Raw genomic sequence first — 26,940 nt, forward strand, 5'->3', positions numbered from 1 at the left:
GGTATGGGTTTAGTGACAGAATTAGACTTGGAAATACACAGTAGCGGGTGTGTGTGAAGTTATTCTGAATGACCCTATGTGCACCTTCAATATTATATACCCTTTTAGGGATAGATTTCAAATAGCTCTGATATAGCAGAAACCACTAAATTATGAAATTGCTAAATTGGGAATTGTACTTCAACCCAGAACAAAAAATGTGCTTTGACGGACACTAAATATCTTGCCCAGCAACAACAGTACACCGGTGGGTAACGAGAGATTTAGAGGGAATTAAATTTGAGGCCTAGTATTTAGGCGCTGGGTCACCGGTATGGATTTAGTGACAGAATTAGACTTGGAAATACACAGTAGCGGGTGTGTGTGAAGTTATTCTGAATGACCCTATGTGCACCTTCAATATTATATACCCTTTTAGGGATAGATTTCAAATAGCTCTGATATAGCAGAAACCACTAAATTATGAAATTGCTAAATTGGGAATTGTACTTCAACCCAGAACAAAAAATGTGCTTTGACGGACACTAAATATCTTGCCCAGCAACAACAGTACAGCGGTGGGTAACGAGAGATTTAGAGGGAATTAAATTTGAGGCCTAGTATTTAGGCGCTGGGTCACCGGTATGGATTTAGTGACAGAATTAGACTTGGAAATACACAGTAGCGGGTGTGTGTGAAGTTATTCTGAATGACCCTATGTGCACCTTCAATATTATATACCCTTTTTGGGATAGATTTCAAATAGCTCTGATATAGCAGGAACCACTAAATTATGAAATTGCTAAATTGGGAATTGTACTTCAACCCAGAACAAAAAATGTGCTTTGACGGGACACTAAATAACTTTCCCAGCTACAACAGGACAACGGTAACGAGAGATTTAGAGGGATTAAATTTGAGGCCTAGTATTTAGGCGCTGGGTGACAGGTATGGGTTTAGTGACAGAATTAGACTTGGAAATACACAGTAGCGGGTGTGTGTGAAGTTATTCTGAATGACCCTATGTGCACCTTCAATATTATATACCCTTTTAGGGATAGATTTCAAATAGCTCTGATATAGCAGAAACCACTAAATTATGAAATTGCTAAATTGGGAATTGTACTTCAACCCAGAACAAAAAATGTGCTTTGACGGACACTAAATATCTTGCCCAGCAACAACAGTACAGCGGTGGGTAACGAGAGATTTAGAGGGAATTAAATTTGAGGCCTAGTATTTAGGCGCTGGGTCACCGGTATGGATTTAGTGACAGAATTAGACTTGGAAATACACAGTAGCGGGTGTGTGTGAAGTTATTCTGAATGACCCTATGTGCACCTTCAATATTATATACCCTTTTTGGGATAGATTTCAAATAGCTCTGATATAGCAGGAACCACTAAATTATGAAATTGCTAAATTGGGAATTGTACTTCAACCCAGAACAAAAAATGTGCTTTGACGGGCACTAAATAACTTTCCCAGCTACAACAGGACAACGGTAACGAGAGATTTAGAGGGATTTAAATTTGAGGCCTAGTATTTAGGCGCTGGGTGACAGGTATGGGTTTAGTGACAGAATTAGACTTGGAAATACACAGTAGCGGGTGTGTGTGAAGTTATTCTGAATGACCCTATGTGCACCTTCAATATTATATACCCTTTTTGGGATAGATTTCAAATAGCTCTGATATAGCAGAAACCACTAAATTATGAAATTGCTAAATTGGGAATTGTACTTCAACCCAGAACAAAAAATGTGCTTTGACGGACACTAAATATCTTGCCCAGCAACAACAGTACAGCGGTGGGTAACGAGAGATTTAGAGGGAATTAAATTTGAGGCCTAGTATTTAGGCGCTGGGTCACCGGTATGGATTTAGTGACAGAATTAGACTTGGAAATACACAGTAGCGGGTGTGTGTGAAGTTACTCTGAATGACCCTATGTGCACCTTCAATATTATATACCCTTTTTGGGATAGATTTCAAAGAGCTCTGATATAGCAGGAACCACTAAATTATGAAATTGCTAAATTGGGAATTGTATTTCAACCCAGAACAAGAAATGTGCTTGAACGGACACTAAATAACTCGCCCAGCTACAGCACTAGGGACAGATTTAGCTGGATATAAATTTGAGGCCTAGTATTTAGGCGCTGGGTGACCGGTATGGATTTAGTGACAGAATTAGACTGGGATATGGCCAAAAAATGAACAGACTATTGCTGGTTAAATGCACTTGGTGTGACAGCTTCACCCTGATGTAGGCTTTAGCCAAAAAACAACCACACCATTGAGGGTTAAATGCACTTGGTGACAGGCGCAGCTTGCCCCTGATTTTGTATATGGCCAAAAAATGAACAGACTATTGCTGGTTAAATGCACTTGGTGTGACAGCTTCACCCTGATGTAGGCTTTAGCCAAAAAACAACCACACCATTGAGGGTTAAATGCACTTGGTGACAGGCGCAGCTTGCCCCTGATTTTGTATATGGCCAAAAAATGAACAGACTATTGCTGGTTAAATGCACTTGGTGTGACAGCTTCACCCTGATGTAGGCTTTAGCCAAAAAACAACCACACCATTGAGGGTTAAATGCACTTGGTGACAGGCGCAGCTTGCCCCTGATTTTGTATATGGCCAAAAAATGAACAGACTATTGCTGGTTAAATGCACTTGGTGTGACAGCTTCACCCTGATGTAGGCTTTAGCCAAAAAACAACCACACCATTGAGGGTTAAATGCACTTGGTCGCAGCTTGTGCTGGCGCACCACAAGACACAAAATGGCCGCCGATCACCCCAGAAAAATGAGACTGACAAACGGTCTGTGCAGCCTAAAAACAGTGAGCAATTGAGGATCAGCAGCTCAATGATCCACAGCTGCAGATCGATCAGTTAATCAAGTCCTTTGGAGGAGTTAATCTGCCTAATCTCGCCCTACTGTCGCAGCCGCAACCTCTCCCTACGCTAATCAGAGCAGAGTGACGGGCGGCGCTATGTGACTCCAGCTTAAATAGAGGCTGGGTCACATGGTGCTCTGGCCAATCACAGCCATGCCAATAGTAGGCATGGCTGTGATGGCCTCTTGGGGCAAGTAGTATGACGCTTGTTGATTGGCTGCTTTGCAGCCTTTCAAAAAGCGCCAAGAAAGCGTCACAAAAGCGCGAAGAAAGCGACGAACACCGAACCCGAACCCGGACTTTTACGAAAATGTCCGGGTTCGGGTCCGTGTCACGGACACCCCAAAATTCGGTACGAACCCGAACTATACAGTTCGAGTTCGCTCATCCCTATTGACATGTCATCAGTGGGGGCCTGTCCACGTCTCGTCCAATAGGGATGTGTGACGCCAGGGATCCTCCAGTATCATTGGTGGCAGTGAAGTACATCCCCTCTTTCGTCATCTCTTACCTGTTCGGTCCTCTTCTATTTGTCGGAGTCTGTATAAGTCATCTCCGCTGGCCGCGCATGCGCTAGAACTTAGTCTGCTCTGTTACCATTTCCATCTATTGCGCATGTCTTAAGACTTAGTCTCCTTCTCTCATTTCTATCTATTGCGCATGTCTTGAGACTTAGTCTCCTTCTCTCATATATTATCCCTTTCACTGGACATCTTATATTGTTCATTCTGATCTATTATTTAGTCTTTAGTATATCTCTTAATTATCCTTGCTTGCTAGTAGTTTTTAGTGTAGGTAGTTTCATGGGTCAATCACAATTTTCTTTTATATTACTATGTTTGTAATGTTTATTAGAATTTTTATATTTATTTTTATATTTATTTTTGTTGTGGTTTATCATTTTATTTATTTTCCATTTGAATATATTGGCTCCTATTGTTTTATTCATCATCTGGGATCCATGTCATTAACTGCTGGTCTTATTCATCACTCTACCTATGTGTCAGTGCAGTGACCCCTTATTACTAATTTTATCGGTACAGTTGACATCTTGGTGACTCCAGAGCTCCACTCCATTACACTACAGTAACTGATATACTTTTTGGGTATATTCCTTTGGTGCATTGTTGATCTTTTTTATATATATATATATATATATATATATAAAGGCCTCCATGATTTGGTTATTTTCCTATTGCCGATAAATTCTTCTTTTAGTTATCATGTTTATATACTTTTCCTTTTTTTTTCATTAGGAGTTGCTTTGTTTAGTGTTATATTAAACTTATTTGCTTGATTTTGTATTACAAATTTTATAAAGAGGGTGATGTTACAAGAAGGACAAATAGGTGAAGCCTTCATTTAGGCCCCTTGGGGATAGACTGTTTAATTGGTATATCCATTTTGTTTCCTCTTGCTGAAGCTTCCTATGTATCTCACCTTTTCGAGGGCCTGGTTTTATTTTGGTCACCCCCCAAAACTTCAGATTATTACTGTTTCCCTTATGTTTTTCTCTCACATGTCTGGCTAGGCTGGTATCTTCTCCCGTATTGATACTGCTCAGGTGTCTCATAATTCGTCTTCTTAGTTCTTGGGTAGTTTTGCCTACATACAGTCTGGGGCAGTCTCATTTGATGATATACACTACCCCTTTTGTTTTACAATGTATATACAATTTCATAAATTCTTCCATCAACAGGATTTGTGAATTGTCTGCGTTTCAAAATCTCGCGCCTGCGCCATACCGGTCTTCAGTCGGCACAGGCGCACTGAGAGGAGGACCTTGCCGGGTGTAGATGACGTCACATCTACACCCGGCGCAGGCACACTGAGGAAGGAGCAGCCGAGCGAACGTCCTCCTCTCAGTGCGCCTGCGCCGACTGAAGACCGGTACGGCGCAGGCGCGAGATTTAGAACGCAGACATGGCCAGCCAGAGGAGGAGAGCGCTCGCTGGCCCTGTCAATCAACAGGAGGAGGGGGCGTTTTTTTTTTAAGGAGGATGCGGCGGCTACCAGCAAGTAACCGCCCTACTTGCTGGTAGAGAGGCAATTAACATATTATAAAAGTGCGTTTTTTAAAGAAACTAGACAACAGAAAAGGGTAAGAGCACTATATATTGAAAAATCGCACTATAAGGATTTTAATTAGCCCAAAAATGAAAATTGACTTTTGGGGGTGATAGAAGCTCGTTAAATCAAATCCACCCTGGCTTCTTGTGAGTTTTCTGCACGTTTTTTGGCTCAGATCTGTTTCAAATACCTCCAGCTGAAAATTCATCCTTGTATGGAAGTAAACAGCCATTGGTAAAAAAAAGGGTAATAAAAAAAAAAACGCATCGAAAACTGAACGTAAAAACATTTTTTTTTGCGCTAAGGAACAACAGGTGGATTCTGCGCTGATTTTTTAAGTGTAAACTAGCCCTAACTGTCACATAGTTTGTAAATTATGGGGTTCACTTATTAAGCTGATATACGCCTATATTTGCAATCTGCGACTTCTCCCCGCTCACGCTAGGACTATAATTGTGGGAGTGGACGGGCCGCCAGGCCTGTCTCATTTATCATTTTCTACGCCTGTTTTAGGTGTAGAAAAAGGTCTACATGTAAGACGGTCTTACTTGTCTTATTTTTCAGTTTTATCGTTTAAATGTGAAATGTTGTGCTGCCATACCTTTTTTTGTTTGCTTCCTGCATGTTAGCTTCATGGATATGCATCTGCGATTATGAATGTGCTAGTCCAAATTTTCTTGTAGTATTACATTTAGAACTGGTGGAGGATCCGCTAAAGTTATGAAGAGGCCGGCGCCCCTCTTCATAACTCTGGCGAATCCACCGCCAGCACAGGGGTTTATTAAGACTGGAGTCTAAAATGGCGGTCCTAATAAATGTGCCCCTATGTTACTCAATAGGGACTTTATTCTCAAAATGCATGCTTATTAAAAAACACTGCATATGCATGTCATAAAAAATAAATAAAATCACTTACAGTTAAAGAATATGTGACCGTTTAAATATACATTCTCATGTGAATGAAATCTACAATACTCACAGAGGTAGTACCTTGTATAGCAGATTCATTTCTACATTGAAACTCTGCATTCCCCATACTGACATTGAACTCCAAGAGCAATGACTCCACGCAGATGACGTGGAATCAAGGATCGGCTTTGTTGCATTCTTTGGGTTCATCCATCTTAAACTTCTACAAGGGTTAAAAGAGAACAGTGAGGCGTGTAGAGTACCAGTCTTTACATGTGTATAAGATACAGGGGCTTGTGTATAAAAAGCAATACATTGGTACCAGTAATGTGAATCAGGCTTTAATATGGCGTATAAACATGCTATTCAAGATGATCAAATATGTACGGTATGAATATAAATTGTTGCCATAAGTGGGCTGATATGCAGCACAGTCCTCATACAGGGCATCGTGAGAAGACGCTCAGATGCACGTATTGCACCAGAAGCATTCAAGGCCACAATGCAAACGGGTCATGACAAATTAGCGTTTTTGCATTTATGTTCTATCAGGAAGCAGTTAAACTACAGAAGTGTATCTAAAGTGTATTATTCTAGAGACAACCTTCCCCCAAATATACTAAGAATGGTCCATAATAAGACCTTCTTCATAGTTCTATGTGTCAGTTACAATATCACTCACCAATTCACTGTTATCTCCCATCTGAAACCAGCATGCAAAATTTATAAAATCATAAATGTTACTTCCCCCTGTCAAACGGCATATTACACTGACGAATGAGCTTCTCTAGAATGACTAACCCATGTAAAGAAGGGATTTCACTTCTCCAACCTGTAAGCCAGGAAGCTTATAGAAGGTGTTGCCTGATGCCAAATGTATGCTAATCCGTAATGAGTAAAGTCGAGACTAAGGCCTCTTTCACATGAGCAGGTTTTCCATGTGGATGCAATATGTGTTATGAGCGGACAGCATCCAGACAGAAACCGGACCCATTCATTTCAATGGGTATGTGCAAAGCCCTGGCCCCAAGGAAATTAAAAGGGCTTGTGTGAAAATGAAAGGCATCCAAATGCAATGCATTTTTCACTGCTGGTTAGTAGGACATGTTGAGTGTAATTTCTCAGTTTTACGTCACAACCATGAAAAATGCATCATAAACTGACTGAATTTCCACTGAAAAACCTGAAAAAATTATTGCAATCTCAGATAAAAGTGATTTAACTTGCGTGTAAAACCATCAGTTTTTCTAAGAACAGACCATGACTTGTTCTGTATGACTCATGTGAAGGCCTAATACAGTGTTTTCAGTGTGGAAGACCAACTTTGTAGATTTTCCTTACTGCATTCTCTTCTTCATGCCTCCAACCTAACCACAGCCTGGACTTACCAATGACACTGAACCTGTCACGTAAGGTAGTGAAAGTGCAGCGCTAAGCTCCACCCACACCACTGTCCCAACCTACTTGGATGATCCACCCTAAAAAACGTCCCCCAACTTCATACCTCCCAACTTTTTGGACGATTAAAGAGGGAAACTTATGGTTCATTGTGTGAAAGATCCATTTTCCTGTACATAGATCTATACACTTTAATACTTTTCTCTTATTTTTCAGAATATCGAAGTTTCTAAAATCTCAACTGCATCAACTAATGGAAAAATATATAAAATGGGCTCAAATATACAGAGAGGAACCAGAGAAACACTTTATGGATCAATAGTGTGAAGGCAATAATGCAAATCTATACCTCAGATCTTAAAGAGGGACATTTAAGGAGCTTAGAGAGACAGAGGGATTTGGGTCAAAAAGAGGGACTGTCCCTCCAAAAGAGAGTCACTTGGAAGGTCTGCAACTTGGAGATGGTCCCTAACTTAACTAAGAAATGGGATAGACAGGCGGACTGACAAAGACGGAACCAGAAGGTAAATAACAGGTAGGGTCACAACCAGGAGGTGATGTCAGAAATATAAATCAGCAGTCAGAGGCAAGGTCAAAGTCAAAGCAAAAGTCAAGATCCAGGAGTTCCGAAATGGACAAATGCAAGTGAAGCAATGAAGGCCAATCACAGGAACCTTGTGCCAGCAGCTGCCTCTTTAATTATCCCACCAGAAGGAAGCACACCAACACCGAGCCTGACTGGTCCGGTGTCCCTGCTCCCTGATAGGCCAACTGGCCTGAATGACTCTAGCTGCCACATCACGAGAAAATAATTATGTGACACAACCAGGGGTGCACCTAGCCTTTCTGCTGCCTGAGGAGAAAACTGAAACGCCCGGCTCATGTAGCACGATAATGATTACATCGGCCTCTGATAGTCTACAGGAACTAGGACTAAAGTCTATTAGAGGAAACGGTGGGCCAGGGAGACATCGGTCCCGTGCCCCGTCGCAGCATTGAACTGTATTGTTGTCCTGAGATGCAGTTGAATATGTAGAGATGAGCGCTTTCACATTGCCCATGGGCCTTCTGCTGCCCCCCTCTTGGTGGTGCCTGAGACAATCGCCTCAACTCTCCTCATTGGTGGTGTACCCCTGGAAACAAACCCAGTGCTGCAGATGTAGCATTGACTGCATTTGAGAACTGTCTCCTGTCTGCTGTTTGTGGAAAGTCTGAGCAGCTGGACTCCTACAACCTTAATGGTGGGTCCTAAATAAGTATGTGGGAAAACAGCTATAATACTGCTGATAATAGTAAGGTGATGGAGTGGCCCCTTAAGTTATCTTCTAAACTGATGCAGCTAAGGCTACTTTCACACTAGCGTTCGATCGGATCCGTTCTGAACGGATCCGATCATATTAATGCAGACGGAGGCTCCATTCAGAACGGATCCGTCTGCATTATATTGGCATATAAAAGCTAAGTGTGAAAATAGCCTTGGACGGATCCGTCCAGACTTTCAATGTAAAGTCAATGGGGGACGGATCCGCTTGAAGATTGAGCCATATTGTGGCATCTTCAAACGGATCCGTCCCCATTGACTTACATTGTAAGTCTGGACGGATCCGCACGCCTCCGCACGGCCAGGCGGACACCCGAACGCTGCAAGCAGCGTTCAGCTGTCCGCCTGTCCGTGCGGAGGCGAGCGGAGCTGAACGCCGCCAGACTGATGCAGTCTGAGCGGATCCGCATCCATTCAGACTGCATCAGGGCTGGACGGAAGCGTTCGGGTCCGCTCGTGAGCTCCTTCAAACGGAGCTCACGAGCGGACAGCCGAACGCTAGTGTGAAAGTAGCCTAAGCTGCTTATATGTCATTTCATAGAGACCTCATTCACATGTAGTCTGTTATGCATACATTGCCAATGTCTTTCCATTGCTATGCTGCTGCCTATTGGCCAAACTGATTAGAGGAGTTTTGGTAGGAATACAATATGAATGACTTATTCTAATGTTAGGTTATCGATATCAGATTGGTGGGGGTCTAACTCATTGGCTGGAGAAGATGTGCAGTGTCCCAGGGGGTCAGTAGTGTATGCTGGGCTTTGTAGTGCAGATTAACCCACTAACCTGGGATCCACTGTCGTCTTCAATCTGGGCAAATACTGGAACAGGCAGGTATTTAATGTTCGTGACGCCAGTGTCAATTAAACGGTGACACGCCGTGTAAAGTAATGTGGAATAACGGAACAACCACGGGATAGCCAACCAAAACTGGAACTTTACTGAATGTCAGTGAGAATCATACATGGACGCAGTTGGAAGCGCAGTTCCATGGAAGACAGTTGGTTTCTATTTGAATAGAGTTGGTTCTTAGAAGTACAGACTGGCCGGTTTTAGCAATGTTCTTTACAGAGTGTTGATTACAGGAGATGCAGTACAGGCGGCTTGCACACTATTCCTGACTGGTCCTGAAACATGTGACTTATTCTCCAAGGTCTAATGCCCTATATCTGGCGTATCCTTGAAGCTGTCTTTATCTAGTACCTCCTCTGTTATCTTGAGTACCTCTTGCTTTGTCAGATTGGCCTCTGTTGTATTCTGTGTCCTCAGGCTGTTTAGCTATGCCCTTCTTGCTTCTATGAATACGGACTCAGGAGGGGAACCTGCTCCTCGGATCTGGAATCCGGTCACAGGGCTTACTCTACCCTCTCAGCCCTGAGTCTAGAAACTTCTGCCTTCCTGAGCTAGGCCCTAGCCTATTTATACTGAACTGGGGGCTCCCTCTGCTGGCTGTGACAAGGATTGCCGGTAACCGGCCTGACTGGCTTAAAGGGAAATACACATTCAAATCTAGCAGTGTCGGGTAGCCTACCCGTATGCTGCACACCCCCAGACTTTAACGTGAGTAAGGCCTCGTACTCACACACATGCCTGAACCAACATAAGCTGATGCATAATTTAAACATTGCATTATAAATATAATAAACAACTATTTCACACAAAAATATAACATTTGCAATAAATGACGCAAGAAAAAGGGGCGTCTTCTTTCTTCTTAGGCACGGCCGCTGACCTGGCACGGCGGACTTAAGGTGAACCAGGTTAGTCTATTTTTCTTGACTGAAGTATAATAAGGAACTACACAGGGTTTCCCCGTGGGTGTAGAACAGGCAAGGGCTCACGTGGAGGAGTCCATTCTTGCGCACACACGTCCAGCAGGCTATTTCTAGTAACAACTGTTCGGGAGGAGACACCACCAGCATAGTCAAAGTCTCCTAAATGGACTGGCGGACGTCCCCTGGTCATCCGGGTGGACCTTCTCAACACAGGGGTTCCCTCTTCCCTTAGCACCGAGGTAGAAGAGAGAGGAGCAACCAGAGGATCTCCATCCGTGAGACCTTGGTCAGGAACAACAGGAACAACAGGAACAACAGGATCCACTAGAGGGGGAACTGGATCCGGGGCATCTTGAACCGGCTCTTCTGGAAGTAAAGGTACAGTAGGTGCCGGAGCGGGCACCAACAAGTTCAACCATGGTGTCAGAAGCCAATGCATGGGATCAGCGTCATACCTTAGATTATGGACAGCCTGCATAGGATCCTCGGGCTGTATCGATGACTCTGACACAGGGGGTTCAGATATAGAACTCTCGGCACTGGGTCCTGGTGTCAGGCAGAGCTTTAACCGGTTTCGGTGTACAATTTGGGATCCCCTGCCCTCCCGGGTGATCTCATAAGTGTGAGTTCCAATATTTGGGATTGCAGTGACAACATAAGGACTTTGCTCCCATTTACTGTCCAGTTTACTGGTACGGCGGTTATTTTTTAACCATACCACAGCCCCTATCGTCAGGGGTTCTGCATGGGCTGCTTGGTCATAGTCTCTCTGCTGCCGGTCTCTAGCATAGTCCATACGTTCCTGAACAATAGCTTGGGCCGTATTCAATCGCCTTTGGTGTTCAGCAACCCAGTCGGTATTAGGTAATGGGTTGATGCAATCAGGTACGAGTACGTCCAAGGAGTGGTCAGCAGGCAATAACCCTTGGCGCCCAAACATCAAATAAAAGGGGGTATACCCGGTGGAACAGTGTATGGTATGATTGTACGTGAACATGAGCTGTGGCAACAGATTAGGCCAATCTCCCCTGGTTTCAGGAGGCACGGTCCTCAGCATCTCTATCAAGGTCTGATTCATTTTTTCACATAATCCATTACCTTGCGGATGGTAGGCCGTCGTCCGGATCTTCTTACAGTTGTGCAGGCGACACAGTTCATGGAACAGATGGGACTCAAAAGCAGGACCTTGATCGGTGAGGATCTTTTCTGGACAACCGTAGGGCAGGAGGAAGTGTTTCCAGAACAGTTCGGCTGTAGTCTTGGCCGTCTGGTCTCTCACAGGCACCTGCTACAACAAACTTAGTGAAATGGTCAATAATAGTCATAGCAGTACACATACCCTGAGCGACTAGGCTCCAGTTTCACATGGTCGATGGCGACAAGTTCAAGAGGACGAGTACTTACAATGGGTCTCAGTGGTGCCCTCTGATCATGGTGTTCACCTCGTTTCAAGGCACAGGCTACACACTCCCGACACCACTTCTCCATGTCTTCTCTCATGCCCACCCAGTAAAACCGCTGGCGGATATTTGCCTCAGTCTTTTGGACCCCAAAGTGACCGGATTGATTGTGGTACATCTCCAACACCATACCTGCATCTCGTCGGGGTATGAGAATCTGATGCACTCTTTCGTTGGACACTGGGTCTAGGCTTCTCCGTAGCAACAGGCCCTTTTGTATGAAGAGTTGATGGCGCTGTCTCCACAGTTTGATGAGCTCAGGATCTGTACTCTTACGCCGAATCCTCTCAGGGGCTCTGCCACTGGTAATGAAGTCCAACAATTCACCCAGCACTCTACTTTCAGACTGTAGTTTCACCCACCTTTCTTCTTTGAGTTCAGGCCTACTGGAGGGTGAAGGAACTGCAGCTCTGTCACTGGTAGCCCGAGCCTGATCCTGTTGAGCAAATTTATGGTAGAAGGCCGGCATTTCTACATCTTCCCAAGCATCTCGCACATCATCAGGAGCTGTCTCTGTGGGAAGCCTGGATAAAGCATCAGCATTGTCATTAGTACGTCCAGCCCGATATTTTACAGAGAAATCATAGTTGGCGAGGCGAGAGGCCCATCTTTGCTCCAAAGCCCCCAATTTAGCTGTATTTAGATGTGCCAGAGGGTTATTATCAGTGAATGCAATGAATGGGGTAGCGGCTAGATAATCTTTGAATTTTTCCGTCACTGCCCACACTAATGCCAGGAACTCTAGTTTGAAGGAACTATAATTCTGGTCATTTTTCTCAGCTCCTTTCAGGGAGCGGCTTGCATAAGCTATCACTCTTTCTTTTCCCTCTTGAATCTGGGCTAACACAGCCCCCAGGCCTCGCTTGCTAGCATCAGTATACAGATGGAAGGGCTTGCTGTAGTCTGGATAACCTAACACGGGAGGCTCGGTCAGTTTTTTTTTTAACAACTGGAACGCTATCTCTCTTTCTTCATTCCACTCAATGAGCACTGGAGTTCTAGGACTTTTCTTGGGCTGCCCCCTCAAGAGTTCCTGGATAGGATCGGCTATTTGAGCAAAATGGGGGATGAAACGTCTATAGTAGCCGGCAAAACCAAGGAAACCCCTCACCTCTTTGACGGTAGTGGGGACCGGCCAGTTACGGACAGCCGCTAACTTATCAGGGTCAGGTTGTACGCCCTCTCCACTTACCACATGCCCCAGGTATTTTACCGCAGGTTTGAGCAAGTGGCACTTGGATGGCTTTACCTTCAGGCCATATTTGATAAGGATTTCAAAGACCTCTGCTAAGTGTTTCAGATGGTCTTCATAGGTTTTTGAGTACACAATGACGTCATCTAGATACAGCAGCACTGTTTCGAAGTTTTTGTGACCCAAACACCGCTCCATTAGTCTCTGGAAAGTTCCTGGGGCATTACATAACCCGAACGGCATACAATTGAATTCGAACAGGCCCATGGGAGTGGTGAAAGCAGTCTTTTCCCTATCTGCCGGGGCCATGGGTACTTGCCAGTAGCCACTGGTCAAGTCCAATGTGGAGAAATAGGCAGCGGAGCCCAGAGCAGTTAGTGACTCTTCAATGCGGGGCAGTGGGTACGCGTCTTTGTGGGTTATTTGATTAATTTTTCTATAGTCCACGCAGAAACGGATACCACCATCCTTCTTCTTTACAAGGACCAGGGGTGCCGCCCACGGGCTACGACTGTCCCGGATTACATTAGAGTCTTTCATCTCTTGGATCATTTCTTTTACAGTCTGATATGAAGTAGGCGGTAAGGGTCGGTATCTCTCCTTGATAGGAGGATGAGAGCCAGTAGGTATGGTGTGTTGTATGGCACTAACCTCTCCATAATCAGCAGCATGTTTACTGAAGGCCTGGTGGTGCTCTTTGACAAGCTGTAGTATCCCTTCTTGTTGATGTTGGGGGGTAGTCTCGCCCCCGACATGTAGCTCTTCCCACCAGGGTACTTGTGACTGGGGCACCGGCGGACATCCGCTGACTGCAGCTGGCGGCTTTTCTGTCACTGGAAGACGGATGATGTCTTGGAAGAACACCTGAGAAAGCTGGGCAACAGGGTAATGCTTAGTAAGCGCAACAGGATGATCACTCAGGTTAATCAGACGGACAGGTACTTTACCTTGGGAGACGTTCACCAGGCACTTGGCAGCTCTCACATAAGGGTAGTTCTCCATCTGGATTGGTTCCACCAGGGCTGGATAATCTTGGCCTTGGACTCCCAGGACAGCACGACACAATAAGAGAGTTTGGGAATTAGGAGGCAAAGTCACAGGCTTATTATCACGAATCCTGGCAGTACAAATTTCTCCTTTCCCGTTAGCAAACCTCTGCTGGGCACTTAACACAGTGATAGTCTTTTGAATCACCCTCTTGGATGCAGAGGAAGCGGTGGGCAGAGTCTGGTGTAATACGGCAAGTATTTCTGCATAACAGTTTTTGAAGACATTGGTGCCTAGAATGACAGGATGTCCTCCTCTGTCGCCGGCCTGTACTACTATCACCCCCTGTTGAGGCAAGGTTACTTCTCCCACCTGCAGGGTGGGTTCCCAGTATCCATGGATCTTTACCGGTTTGCCATTGCTGGCGATAATCTCTACCCAGGATTCAGGCGGCTGGGTCAATTGGTTGGTGTCCCAGAATCTTTCAAAGGCGGGCAGCTGAATAGTAGTGACCTGAGACCCAGTATCTAATAGGGCTTCAAAGGGGACCCCGTTAATCTCCACATTGATTTTAGGATGGGATCCTACATACCGTGGCATCCAATTTGGATCTTTTGGACCTAGTGTTCTACCTCCCGAGGGGTGGTCCTCAGCCTCAGGGGTTGCCCGTTTAACTGCCAGCAAGTGGATTCTGTGTGTCCCACCTTTTTGCAGTATGTACACACGGGCCGCTTGCGACCCCTATTGCGCCTCCCAGGATCCCTGGGGTGAGTCTCTTGGTATGGAGGTGGGAACGGCTTAGAGGGTGACAGGAACTCCTCTTCTGACATCATAGGTTTTTCCCATTCCTCCATTTTTCTGCACACTCTCTCTAGGCTTTTAGTGAGGTGATTTACTTGCTCTGTCAGCATGGCGATAGTATCGGTAGCTGTAGCTTGAACAGCTTGACCGGCCTCAGCTCGGTTAATGATAAACGGTTTTGACCTGCAGGCTGATAACTCAGGTGGGGTGCTCAACTCTGTAGATACTGCTGACCCCAGAATTTTTATAGCCAGTTCTTTAAAGTCCAGAAAGGTACTGTTAGGGTGTTGGGCAGACAGCATCTTTAATTGGGTCCTTATTTGCTCACTAGACACTCCGGTAATAAATTGTTCCCTCAGGGTCTGATCCTGGTTATCAGCTTCCTTGGGATCTATCTGAATTACAGCCCCCAAAGCCTCCTGAAGTGATAGGGCATAGTCACGGAGGGACTCACCGGACTTCTGTTTCTTGCCAAAGAAGTGCATCTTTATCTCTGAGGCAGTCCTCGTTTCAAAAGTGGCCCTGAGGCGGGTGAATATCTGCTCTAGAGTACTCCGTTCCGCAGCAGGCCAGGATAATACCTCTCTGCGGGCAGCCCCCTCCAGTTGCGCTAGCAAGATTTCCATTTGCTGATCTGCATTTATGGGGTATAGTTTGAATAAGGCCAGCAACTTTTCTTTAAAGTCTCTTAGGGTATGGGCCTCTCCGTTATAGCGGGGAAACCATGGGGCCCCAAAATAGTAAGGCATGGTAAAGGGCATCATGCTGGGGGCTATAGGATGATTAGGAGCCGCGAGCTCTCCCGGGTCCGGCCGCTCGGCAACTCCCGGATCTGACATGTTACCTTATTACGAGGTGGCCGCTGGTGACTAAAGGGGCCGGAACAATCCCCTTCCCTCCGGACACAAGTTCTTACCGGTTTCGCCGGGTGTGCGCAGGCCAAATCCCGAGAGACTCCGGACTTCCTGCGACCGCGGTGACGTAGAGGAAACAGGGCAGCGGCGGTGCGATGATGAAGAGGGGCGGGCTTTTCGGTGTCCTTGAAGGGATCCGCCCACGAAGGTCCTCAGCAGCGCGGGAAGCTTTACTCCAGGCGGCTGGTGGCCATCTTGATCACGATTCCCTGACAGCAAGCAGGGTGTTGAAAAGTCCAATAAATCACAGTCCACAAATACGATTTTCCCTCTGGGGGTAGCGCAACACAGTACAGCGCCTCTGATTCCTCCCAGGCACAATTTTAATCCACCGGCTTGGAAATAAAGGGTACAGTCCTCGCAATACGGTGGTGGAATAGTTAAAGCACACAGTTCACACTTCTCTGCACTTCAGAAGTATGCGTATCCTGTTTGTGACGCCAAAAAGAGCGATGCAGTGTCCCAGGGGGTCAGTAGTGTATGCTGGGCTTTTCTAGTGCAGATTAACCCACTAACCTGGGATCCACTGTCGTCTTCAATCGGGGCAAATACTGGAACAGGCAGGTATTTAATGTTCGTGACGCCAGTGTCAATTAAACGGTGACACGCCGTGTAAAGTAATGTGGAATAACGGAACAACCACGGGATAGCCAACCAAAACTGGAACTTTACTGAATGTCAGTGAGAATCATACATGGACGCAGTTGGAAGCGCAGTTCCATGGAAGACAGTTGGTTTCTATTTGAATAGAGTTGGTTCTTAGAAGTACAGACTGGCCGGTTTTAGCAATGTTCTTTACAGAGTGTTGATTACAGGAGATGCAGTACAGGCGGCTTGCACACTATTCCTGACTGGTCCTGAAACATGTGACTTATTCTCCAAGGTCTAATGCCCTATATCTGGCGTATCCTTGAAGCTGTCTTTATCTAGTACCTCCTCTGTTATCTTGAGTACCTCTTGCTTTGTCAGATTGGCCTCTGTTGTATTCTGTGTCCTCAGGCTGTTTAGCTATGCCCTTCTTGCTTCTATGAATACGGACTCAGGAGGGGAACCTGCTCCTCGGATCTGGAATCCGGTCACAGGGCTTACTCTACCCTCTCAGCCCTGAGTCTAGAAACTTCTGCCTTCCTGAGCTAGGCCCTAGCCTATTTATACTGAACTGGGGGCTCCCTCTGCTGGCTGTGACAAGGATTGCCGGTAACCGGCCTGACTGGCTTAAAGGGAAATACACATTCAAATCTAGCAGTGTCGGGTAGCCTACCCGTATGCTGCACATGAAGGTACGCACACGCTGGCCCTTTAAGAGCCAAAGAGCACATGCACCCTATGGGCAGACCTGAGGGAATGAGCTTAAAAAAAAAAGCGCAGCCGTGGCCCGTGGCAATAGAAAAGTAGTAGGATGCCGGCGATTGGACCTATTGCTGGCAGGTAGAGGAAAGAGAAGTACAAGCGGGTGAGTAACATGTAGCCCTTAACTGCTAAGAGGAGCAGTGCATCAGTAGGCACGGACCTCCATTACAACACACTACATGTGAATAGAGTTTTGAAAACCCTATTCACATGTACTGCCAATTTATTTTTTGTATGGTGGTTAAGAAATTTTCTTTGTTATGTATAAGACCAGTTATAGATATGTATATATATATATATCTATCTACACATACACTGTATATATACACATTTCTCGACAGGTAAAGGTATAAGTAAGGACGCCACTCACCTTCCTTCTGGCAATACGAAGTGCAGTGTTGCGGCCGTGCTATCCACAGTCTGTCATTCTGCAATAAATATTTTTTTTTTAACCATAGGTTGAGTGCTATATTTTCTTCTACTTTTACCTGTGGATTATGTGGTACTGTATACACACACACAGATGTATACACTGTAATTACCATATGAACATGGTAAACATAGGTCAATTTTTTCACATTTTTTATTTCCCCGATACAAGTAAATAACCTAGAATTCAATATTTCCCTTTCGTGTAACAATCAGCTGGAGCAGGGTCTACTGGAAATATACAGCACGCATAAAAGACGAATATTCAAAGTGATGTAAACAGGTCAACCATTCATAATTTGGATGCCATTTGTTACCGCACTGGATAATTGCCCGTAGCACACAGATTTTAACTGTAATAGCAAAAGCTTCATTTGATATACCGCACTTTCCAATAATTCAATCAATAACAGCATATTTAAGCAAGTGCTAAATAGAAACAAACCTTAAAGGGGTTGTCCGCTATTTTTATATTCAGAGTATTAGATCCGCAGGGGGCACCCCCACAATCAGCTGTTTGCAGAGAACGCAGTGCTCCTTCTCTTCACTGTTTACCTGCTCACCATCGTAGCAGCAGCGGTCAGCAGAACAGGAAGGAGCCATTCCATTGCAGTGAATTGGGGCGGCACAGTTGTAATTACACCTTCTCACTACTGTGAGCAGGTAAACAGAGAAGAGAAGACAACGCTCGTATGAACGCTGCTTTCTCCTCAAACAGCTGATCGGCAGGGGTGCCGGGAGTCGGCCCCCACCGATCTAATATTGATGACCTATTCTGAGGATAGGCCATCAATATAAAAAAAAAGCAGACAACCCCTTCAAAGGGGTTATCCAGCTTTTACTAAGTGATGGCTTATCTTCATTATACACCATCACTAGCTGATCAGCTGTGAGTCTAACACCCCGCACGGCCACTGATCAGCTGTTTGGGTGTAGCTCTATGGCCTCATGCACACGATCGTTTCATTTTTGCAGTCCGCGGACCCGCAAAAAATGGAAGCCGTCCGTGTGCCTTTTGCAATTTGCGGAACGGAACGGGTGGCCCATTGTAGAAATGCCTATTCTTGTCTGCAAAACGGACAAGAATAGGACATGCTATATTTCTTTTGCGGGGCTATGGAACAGGGCAACGGATGCGGACAGCACATGGAGTGCTGTCCACATCTTTTGCAGCCCCATTGAAGTGAATGGGTCCGCATCCGAGCCGCAAAAACTGCGGCTCGGTTGCGGACCAAAACAACGGTCATGTGCATGAGGCCTATTGCAGAAGTTGTCGCCCAGACTGCACAGCTCCATCAACTGGATGGAGGAGTGGCCCATAGTGATCATAGTGTTTATAAGCACCCCAATGGGAACCTCAGTGCTACATTACACATGATTAATACGAGTATGAAGGCTTGTTTATTTCCTGGATTGATTTGTAGTTTTAAGTGGCACCATTTTGCGGTATGTAGGATTTATTGAGTAGCATTTATTTTATTTTATTTTTTACAGGAAAATAATAGAAGCAGCATTTCCATCAAATAACGGAAATGGACACCACTTGATGAACCCCAATAACTATAATGGGATCTGCTTTCTATTAGAAAACACGTCATTTTACCTGACATAAAAAAATGCAGCATGCTGAGCTATTATAACCTATATTTTTGCAGAAATCTGCAGCTTAGACTCTGACAGATCCCCCAATACAGATGTGGGTGAAACCTAACATGCACTTAAGTGCATGTAATCAACCTCCCCTTCATCAGTCAGAGCATATTTACTCTCTAATTGTTATATGGAGACAAGAATAAGGTCTCTTGCACACGGCCGTTGTGCGGCTGTTACATGCATTGGGGACCGCAATTTGCAGTCCCCAATGCACTGGCCCCATCCATGCGGCAGCTGCGACGGATCCGGACCCCTTCAACTTGAATGGGTCCGTTACCCGTCCGCACCGTAAAAAAAATACACCTCCGGATTACGGACCCATTCGAGTGAATGGGTCCGTATCCGTGATGCAGGAAGCACAACGGTCGGTCCCCGCATATTGTGGACCCGCTGTTTGTGGGCCACAATACGTGCCACGGCCAGCAATGACCATGTGCATGAGGCCTTAGGCTGTTTTATTGATGCCACTGGTACACAAAAAAAATGCCAAAAAACTGCTCCAGTTGCCACATACAGTAGTATTGCCAAGCTGGTAGTGGAAGTGATAGGGAAGCCAGTACGGGCTTGTGGTTAGACTCTGATCCCAACACATCATCTTTTAAAAAAACACTATGGTCGACTTGAGTAGGTTAATGGCTATTTTTTCGGGTGCCTCCCTTACTTGCTCTGACCCAACTTATTACTCTAGACTCCGCAAATAAAAAACACAGAGACCAAATTTTGGATTTAAAGGGTTTCTACCACCAGATTTGGTTCTATTTAGCTGACTGACACTAGTGATGTGCTAGTGTCAGCAGTCCATAACAGTGTTCTTACTTATCATCTGTCTGCTGCCGTTCACCTTAAAAACATACTTTTATAGATATGCTAATGAGCCCCTAGGTGCTATGTGGGCGTCATTAGCACCTAGAGGGCTCTGTCCACTAACCATTTCAGCCGCCCATCGCGTCCCTCCAGCCCGCCCCACTCCTGTTGATTGACTTGAAACTTCTCAGTTTCTCGTACCAATTCCCGCGCCTGCGCCATGCGCTTCTGTATTCGGCGCAGGCGCAGTGAGTGAATGCTGCGCTCCTGGTGCCGGCTTCCTCACTGTAACGTAGTTGGCGCAGGCGCAGTGAGGAAGCCGGCGCCGGGAGAATACAGAAGCGCACGGCGCAGGCGCGGGAATTGATACGAGATACTGAGAAGTTTCAAGTCAATTAACAGGAGCGGGGCGGGCTGGAGGGACGCGATGGGCGGCTGAAATGGTTAGTGGACAGAGCCCTCTAGGTGCTAATGACGCCCACATAGCACCTAGGGGCTCATTAGCATATCTATAAAAGTATGTTTTTAAGGTGAACGGCAGCAGACAGATGATAAGTAAGAACACTGTTATGGACTGCTGACACTAGCACATCGGTAGTGTCAGTCAGCTAAATAGGACCAAATCTGGTGGTAGAAACCCTTTAAATGGCCACAGCAGCCGTTTATTAAAATAAATATAACAACCATAAATAACATAACTACAAATGTTTTTTACCCCTGATGAGGGAGGTCCTTGAAGCCCAAAATTTGTTTAAACACAACTCCCCAAACTGGCACATCCATCTTGCCTCCAGCCGTAAAGCACCAGCTCGGAGACCACCTGACGGACGCCTTTCATCCGAGCCAACTGTCCAACCATGGGAGTCCAGCCCCACCATTGAGGCCCTCCCATTCTCCCAAAGCATCCGTACCACCAACTTCGAGGACCTCCCACCGCCAACGATGCGCAACCTGACAAAACCTTCCTCAGAGTTGCGCGTTCCTCCACACCCCAAGTGCTCTCTAAATTCCTCCTTGCAGCCGCAAAGACCACAAATCAATACCCATGGCATTCAGATGCACACCATCCGCCCTCCAAAACGCCCCTACACCCGGCTCCAATTCTGAATTCCCAACGCCCTGTTAACATTAATCCTTGCCTTATTAATGCGCTCCACTGATCGTGCCCCACGTCACACCTGGTGAGGCACAATGTCGGACCATACGGTTACCATGCCCGGGAATAACGAACACAAACTGTAATAAATCAAATTTAATGTCCCGTAATAGCTCTCTCACTTGCCTAACCCCCAAATCGTTTCCCCTCACATGAAGCACCAACACATCCGGTGACCTAGCCAACCGTACATAGTGATGAACTTCCCTTAAAACCCCTTCCCACAACATACCTCTCACCTCCAACCATCGAACAACCGCGACGTCCCTATCGAACTCCAACTGCCGACCCTCATGGCGAACATCCACCCTCAAAGCGCCCTAAACCACGAAAGAGTGCCCAAGTATCCAGACCAAAGCCGAGCTGGAACCTGAAAAATACGACAAAGCAAACACAGAAACACATCAGTCCGGATAACTTCTACAACAACCCCACCCGAATATAAGACCTAAACCTAACTGATCCCCATCTCCCAATTCTTTTGATCACTTCATCACTTATTCCTAACCTAGCCGCCTCTGTAGCAGCTCCTATCCTGAACGAGTGCCCTGTAAAATCCTTCGCTGAAATACCCAGCTTATGCAAACAATGTTTAAACACTGCTAGAAACTGGTAATGCGATAAATACGACCAGTCCACGTGTCTCAACAACGGTCCCACATCTGCCACACCATCCACTACATACTCCCGCAAGCACCGGACCGGACAAAGGGAACAACCAGGCACCTCAAACAACCTAACACAGCTCCCCCTACCTTCCTTATCTGTTTTTGACCTGCAAATTTTTATCACTACCCTGTCCTTCCGAAAGCACAACATCCTCCCTCAATAACCCCCCGCCAATAGCCTGCACGCTGTTACATACCAACTCCCCTAACCGAAACGCCCCAAAAAACACTAAAGTAAAAGCTACCTTATACAGCCTCACCTCCCAACCTGAACTACAAACCAAATCCAAATGCGAACCCAGCTTTACTAATAGCTCAAAAGAGACTGGTCTCCTTCTGTCCTCAACCTTCTTCCCGCGCTGCCAACCCCGCAACACCTGTCTAACTAAAAATGTCTTTGTCACATCTGGCCACCCTCTCAATTTAAATCCGAAAGCAACCCCCGCAATCCACTTATTCAACTTGGCGACAGACCAGCCAAGCTCCTTAACATGGCCCAGGAACAATAATAACGGGATATCCCCCTCATTCACCTGAGCACCCAACTCCTCACACCACCGCTGCCACTAACTCCACGCTTTACCGTAAGCCACCCACGTCCCAGTACTCATTGAATTTTGCAGCAGCCTGTCTATGGTACCTTCAACAGCTCCCACATGGACTCCGGGCACTCCAATCCCTTGAAATCCGCTCCTGGCACCAACTGCCAAAACCGCACCCACTGCGAACGAGAAAGGGCATCCGCAATACTAATAAAAACATCCGGCACATGTACCGCTACTACCCACGCATTCAGCGACAAACAGACCAAAACTAAATGCTGTAACAAACGAACCACCGGCGGTGACGACGCAGTCATACTATTATTGGCCTGCACTACCCCCAGATTATCACAATGAAAACTGATTTTTTTTAAATCTCTAAACCGATCCCCCCACAACACCATTGCTAGCACAATTGGAAAAAGCTCTAACAGTGCCAAGTTCCGAACCCAACCCCTCTCCACCCAGGCCTCCGGCCACCTGCCTGCACACCATTGACCATGACAGTACACCCCGAAGCCAGACCCACCCGCCGCGTCCGAAAACAATTCAAAGTCAAAATTATCCACAGCTGCCCCCAAAACCAAGGTGGTACCATTAAAATGCTGTAGAAAATCCGCCCACACCGCTAAATCCCCTTTCGAATCTCTCCCCAACCTAATAAAATAATGCAGGGCCATAACACCCGCTGTAGCCCCCGCCAAACGTCGACAAAAAATCCTCCCGATTGGCATATTCCGACACGCGCAGTTGAGTTTTCCGAGCAATGACTGCATATCCTTCAATCCAATCTTTGATGCCTTCCTTGCCCTTTCAACCACCATCCTTAGATCCTGCACCTTTTCCTCAGGCAAGCGACACTCCATCCTTTCAGTGTTAATGACAATACCCAGCAAACTCAACTCCGTAGTGGGACCCACAGTTTTTTCAACCGCCAATGGCACCCCAAACAAACCAAAAACTGACTCAAAGGTGCTCAGCAACAACGAACAAACCCGGGACCCCGCCGGGCCCAAACAAAGGAAATCATCCAAGTAATGAATAATGGATGAACAACCCAAAACGTCCATAACGACCCATTCCAAAAACAAACTAAATGCCTCAAAGTATGCGCACAACACTGAACACCCCATCAGTAAGCACCTGTCCACAAAATAACTCCTTTCCAATAACATCCCAACAAATGCAAACTATCCGGATTAACTGGCATAAGACGGAACGCTGACTCAATATCCGTTTTTGCTAACAACGCTCCCACCCCCAACTTCCGCACCCACTCCACAGCTGCATCAAATGAAGTGTACACCACCGAACAGAGTTCCGGATCGATACCTTCATTAACCAACGCTCCCTTAGGATAGGACAAATGATGAATAAGCTGAAACTTATTTGTCTCCTTCTTGGGTACAATTCCCAAAGGTGATATCCTCAAATTGACCAAAGGCGGTATTAAAAAGGGACCATCCATACGACCCAAAGATACCTCCTTCGCCAATTTTTCCGACACCACTTCCGGATGTTCAGTCGCCGAATGCAAATTTTTTCGCCCCATAACAACTGGCAATGGCGCCGAAGGAATACAAAAACCCTTAGTAAAACCGTCCCTCAGAAATTCCGCCACCCCTCGATTAGGGTATCTACTTAGATAGGGCCCCATCTCTTCCACCTGTACCGGAGTCAGACCCTTTTCCACCGGCCTCCTCTCCTTTTTGCCTATTCCCTCTAAAACACCGGTTGAGTCCATGATTACCACCGCAGGCTGAACACTCATGCTTAAACCTACATTTTGCCCCAAATCTGCAGTTGCCCTCGTTAAAGAGGAAGCAAAGCCCTTTTGCTGACGCCACCGAAAACGTTGACTGTCCGGACCCCCCCGACTCCCCCAAAGGACTGCCCCGTACGCACCGGAGCCATCACCCGCATCCATAAGCCGATGTCCTTATGATCCCATCTAATGTTACTGCGCACCGCCATCCTCTGTCGGAACTGCTCGTGGTAACGCAACTAGCCCGTCCCCCCGTACACACAGAACGCCTTCCCAATCGCATCCATATAACAAAACAGAGCCGAACAGCACTCCAGCTTCTTCTCCCCTATCACACTGGCTAAAATAGCGAATGCCTGGAGCCAAATAGAAAAAGTATGCGGAATTAGGCGAAACCTGAGTTTTTCCTCCTCCTCTTTTTTACCGTCCTCCTTTTTCCCCTTATCTATCCCCATCCACATACTCCCCCTTCCAAATCCGTTCCCGTGCCTCCTGTTTTAAATGCACCCCCAACGGTCCTTCAAAGCAAACATACACCTTCGGTCTATCCTCATCCCCCCCAACCTGCGTCTGCACTGACACCGAGTCGCATGCCCTGCTTGCCACACTGCCAGCTCCCCCACTAACCCCAACCCCCACCCCCCTTGCTGGTACCGGGGAAACACCTGGCGCCCCAAAACCTGACACCCACCTTGCTAAACTATGAAAAAGATGACCCAAGCCCCTAACCAGGTCCCCTTGAGGCCCCCAACCACCCCTGGGCAACCCGTCCACACATTAACACCACCCCAGTTTGCCTCACCTAGCTGCCGGGGGGCTGTGAATCCCGCAGCTGATGGTCCTGCCTCCTGATGATCTTCCTGCGCTGCACGATCTCCATCTTCATGCAGAACCAACATCCCAGCAACCGGCCTGCTAGATACGCTCTGCATTTGCCCCTGTTCTTCTTCTCTTCCACGATGGACGGAGCCTCCGCCATGCTGCCCGTTCATCTCTTGTGGCCTGTGCGCGTCCTCCATCTCCCCGCGCACAGCCACGACCGACACCGCATCATTCCCACGCCGGACGGCCTCCCCCGGACCGGGGGCACCCGCCGTACCTGGTCCTGCATCCAAGCCTCGCGCTGTAGAAGACGAGGGAGGGATCCGCCCGCCTGTTCGTGGGCTCCGCCGTGCATCGGGACTAAGGCGCGCCGGGGGACGTACCCGCCGCGGCCGTCTAGTAGTTGGCGGTGAGCTGACTGTACTCACTGCCGCCCCCTGCAGAACGCCGGACACCTGCTCCTGCAGCCATTCGGGTCCCTGAGCCTCCGCCGCTGCCCGCAACTGCTGGATCAGAGCCTCCACCGCCTGCATCGTGTAAGTTCTTTCCTTCCTAATATAAACTCCCTATCCCGCAAACTTCTACACTCCACCCACTAAATTCCTCCCAATCTTAACCCCATACACTACCGTCCCCTCTCGCCAAAACCCATCATGTCGGCCTCCCCTAAACTGGCGTCCCTGTATGGCCTCACTTGATCTTCATTTAGGATGGGCCTTTGACTAGTCGGAATGAATTCACATCACACCTAAATAATAACAATTGGAGTCCTAGATTTACAAGAACATCATCCTAGACTAGCTAGAAATATTTGGATCTCTCATTAACCACTGAAAATGCAACTATTATTACAAAGATTTTTTTTAAACATTGATTGTAATAGTTTATTGGACTATAGAAGCTCACACTTCCATTAATGAAAAGTCTCCTCTATAGACAATTTAAGAGACTTTAGACCGAACTGCAGCAGGAATTCAGATTTATTTATTTTTTTAGCCCAAAGACATATTATGATTTATGAACTAAATGCTTTGGGAGAAAAAAGTATCCAAAGGGGAAATTTTTCTAAGTTATAATGCAGACGGATCCGTTCTGAACGGAGCCACCGACTGCATTAATATGAGCGGATCCGTTCAGAACGGATCCGCTCGAACGCTAGTGTGAAAGTAGCCTAAGGCAGCCCTGAGCAGAGCGAAACAACTCAAACAGAAAGACTGTATTTAACCTAAAAAACAGCCAGTAACTCGGATCCGCGCCAATTCTATAGTTACAGGTTCACCACCACCTATAACACAATGGATTAGGTCCATTATGGACAAACATTGATCCCGGACCTCTCATAGATGCACCAAAACACTTAAGAGAAGAGAGGAGACAGAAAAGAGGAGGCTTGACTGCTATGACTGTTCTCTACTCTGAAATTAAAGGTCTAAATTAAAGCATTCCTTTTCAGCAATCGCCTGCTCGTCAACGGAGGAGACCGCTGCTATTACATGCAGTGATTGCCTCGACATTATGAGGAGCAGCGATCGCTATGCCATCACTCGTCCCCATACAGACTTGTTGTTTACACAGCATGATCTGCTACCGACAAACGATTTTTGTGTCTGTGCAAATGATCTATTACCAAGCGTTTCACTCTTTCATTGTGTAATCCGAAGCACCGCCAGATAATCGCTAACGAACTTTCCTGTGAACGATCATTAATTATCTGGGGGATTCTCGGCCCGTGTAAAGGGCCCTTAAGTTACAGTTGCCACCACTCTAGATTTGTCACACCTCAATCCTAAAGAAGGGTCATATGATTAAAGGGGTTTGTTGGTGTTCAGAGCTGAACCCGGACATACCCATATTTTCACCCAGGCCGCCCCCTGACAAGAGCATCAGAGCATTTCATTTCTGTCAGTGAAAAACTGAAATATGAACAAGGCCTTAGGGTTCGCTCACACGACCGTTGGTGTCCCGTGCTGTGAACCGCAGATTGCGGTCCGCAATGCACAGGCACCAACCGTGGCCCAGCCACAAGGGGATCGTGGA

This window comes from Bufo gargarizans, chromosome 11 (assembly GCF_014858855.1).
Source record: "Bufo gargarizans isolate SCDJY-AF-19 chromosome 11, ASM1485885v1, whole genome shotgun sequence".
Classification (NCBI taxonomy): Eukaryota; Metazoa; Chordata; class Amphibia; order Anura; family Bufonidae; genus Bufo; species Bufo gargarizans.